At 36.8% G+C, this 2837-nt stretch overlaps 1 pseudogene; it reads right to left on the bottom strand.

Annotated features, from left to right (window-relative positions):
• Positions 1–70: 70 nt before the first annotated feature.
• On the bottom strand, positions 71–2581 carry LOC113069524 (neutrophil collagenase-like; annotated as a pseudogene).
• Positions 2582–2837: the final 256 nt, after the last annotated feature.

Here is a 2837-nt window from a genome sequence, read left to right as displayed (position 1 = left end):
TATCAGTCATACACTATAGTGCAACTGTACTACTGAAGTCAATGACTCAGTGTACATACATGGAGCCAGACTACCTGTCTTTAAAGAAAACTAGCTCCTGTTGCATAACTGTCAGTGCGTCGAATAATAGCATAGGATCATATTTATCAGTTTTTTTTGCCCATTGATGTAACTTTGCAAAGTCTGATTCATTCAGGAGAATCAATTGATTCAGTTTTATGTCAATCTGAGTCACTGTGCTATTGTTTTCGACTTTCTTTTATTACTCAAATAGATTTTATATTAATTTCAACGGTTTTGTGCAAGAAGAAATATTACATTTATAGTTATATAATTAGATAATTATGCATTTTATTGCCCCTAATAGGGATACTCCACCTCAAAATGAAAATGTTGTCATTAATCACTAACACCCATGTCGTTCCAAAACTGTAAAAGCTTTGCTCGTCTTCAGAACACACTTTAAGATATTTTGGATGAAAACCTGGAGACTTGAGACTGTCCCATAGACTGCCAAGTAACATACTTTGTCAAGATCTAGAAAATTATGAAAAGCATTGTCAGAATAGTCCATCTGCCATCAGTGGTTCAACCGTAACATTATGAAGTGAGGAAAATACTTTCGTTCAGCTCATATTCTCCAAAATGGTGCTACAGTGATGCAAAGAGACACAGAGGAGACAAATTGTTGAATAACGTCATTATTTTTTGTTTCTTGCATACAAAAAGTACTATCGTCGCTTCATAATGTTATGATTGAGCCACTGATGGCACATCGACTATTTTCACGATGCTTTTCATACTTTTCTGTACTTTGACAGTGTAACTTACTTGGCAGTCTATGGGACAGTCACAAGCCTCCCGGTTTTCATCCAAAATATCTTAAATTCTGTTCCAAAGACAAACGTATTCATGGACATACCATACTATACATTTCCTGTATATCTTTGACGTCCAGGAAAGACAGTTGCAAAACAGTGTGCAAGCCAAAATTATAGGCTGGGAACATGATGGCTCCAGGGTCTGATGAATGTGGAAGGCCAAGAGCATGTCCGAACTCGTGCACCGCCACAGCGAGGAGGTTACAGCCTTCAGGAGATGCATAGGTAACATCACACATCATGTGTTGTGTCACTTCAGCACAGAAAGCATTGCAAGTATGTTTTGCAAACCCTTCATTCAGGGTCATTAAGGCATAGCTCACCTTTAAAGTAAGTAATTGTGTCATCCATGTGAATAGGCAATAAACCTTTACTACTATCAGAGAACAAAAAACTGGAGCAGATGACTTCTTCCTTTTTTGGCATTTATTGTCCAGGCCTTCTCATCATCGAAGTGCACATCTCCTCCAATGCCCGGGCCGGGGAAGAAGGCATGTGCCCAGGACACCTCCCTCACCATCAAACGGTGACCCATCTTCATGATCTACCATAAGTGCCACACATTAGTGCTGACAAGTGATATATACTTACAAAACACACAAACAATGAATTTGATTTTTTTTTTAAAGACAAGCTAATGATATTCAAATAAAAAATACACACACACACACACAAAAACATGCATGTAACTTATTTATATATTATATATAAACACAATTTATGATTAATACTGTAATAATGTTTCAGCTACTATTTTTTAAAGGTTTACTTTTTCGGTAGTATTAATAGATCTATATTAAATATGCGTATTTGCATACATATGTGTGTCTGTTGGTTTGTATTGAAGTTATATATACACACATACATCCATATATACTATATCACTATTAATATTAATATTATAAACATTCTTCAAATGTTACTTAACTTTATATGTATAATGTTTGTTAATAATAAAGTTATTACTTTGGGTACCAGTCACCAATGTGACTAATTTACACAAATATTCTGAAAGCTTTATACATGTTTTGCAGGCAATCCCATATTGATGATTTTACAGTAGTACTATTAACTGTGGTGACTACTCTGTTAATAAATGATGGTTCACTCCCTGAAAATACACACGCACACACAATAGAGTATGACTATTACTCAAGTTCCATAATTTCAAAGGTCAGCTTTTCTTCCCATGCCTTTGTTATTGAAGGAAATAAGGATGTCAGCATCGCTCCTTCTCTGTCAGTATATCAAGGGCACTGCTTGAGCCCAAAGTTTCCATGCCTGTCTGAGTGCTGTCCTGACTTGTGCAGCTGTCAGCTTTGAGCTGAATCTGGAGATTCTGAGTACAGAGTCATGAGAATGTGAGTCATAATGCTGTGGATATAGTGCACACAAGAGTATTGTGAACCTCGCCTGTATGTTAGAGCTCTGTTCGTTCATCACATCGTTCTTCTGAACGGCTCAATGTCAGAAAGACTACAGCGAGCTCTTCTCATAACCCCTACGGTCTGTGGATCCACATCTCCACTCTCTTCCAGGCCAAAGAAGTGCTGCATCTCCTTCAGTTTGGCCTTAAATGAGTCCGGCTCTGCAGCACGATTCCCTCGGCCAGTTACAGGCTTTAAGTTGTAGAATTTTTCCGGGTAAACCTGTTTTATCCAATCAAATTTCAGTGAACAGACACAGAACACAGCAGTCATTGCATAAAATCCAATAAATCAAAAAGTTTATTAAAGTTTATAGGTTATTAAGGTTATTAAGTTATATTAAAGTTATATAAAAAAAAAATAGTTTGTGATGTCCCAAGAGTAATGTTGTATTAATATCCTTTCAATATTTAAAGTCAGCATGAAATGGAGGTAGCGATTGTCTTTTTTCTCTCTACTTTGACAGCTCTCTGAGTGAAACGGCATCTGAAATGAGAGGGCGGGACTTGATTTTGTCTTTCGAGGATTG

The sequence above is a fragment of the Carassius auratus genome, unplaced genomic scaffold (assembly GCF_003368295.1).
Source record: "Carassius auratus strain Wakin unplaced genomic scaffold, ASM336829v1 scaf_tig00001743, whole genome shotgun sequence".
NCBI lineage: Eukaryota > Metazoa > Chordata > Actinopteri > Cypriniformes > Cyprinidae > Carassius > Carassius auratus.
This window is presented reverse-complemented; position numbering and strand designations above follow the sequence as displayed.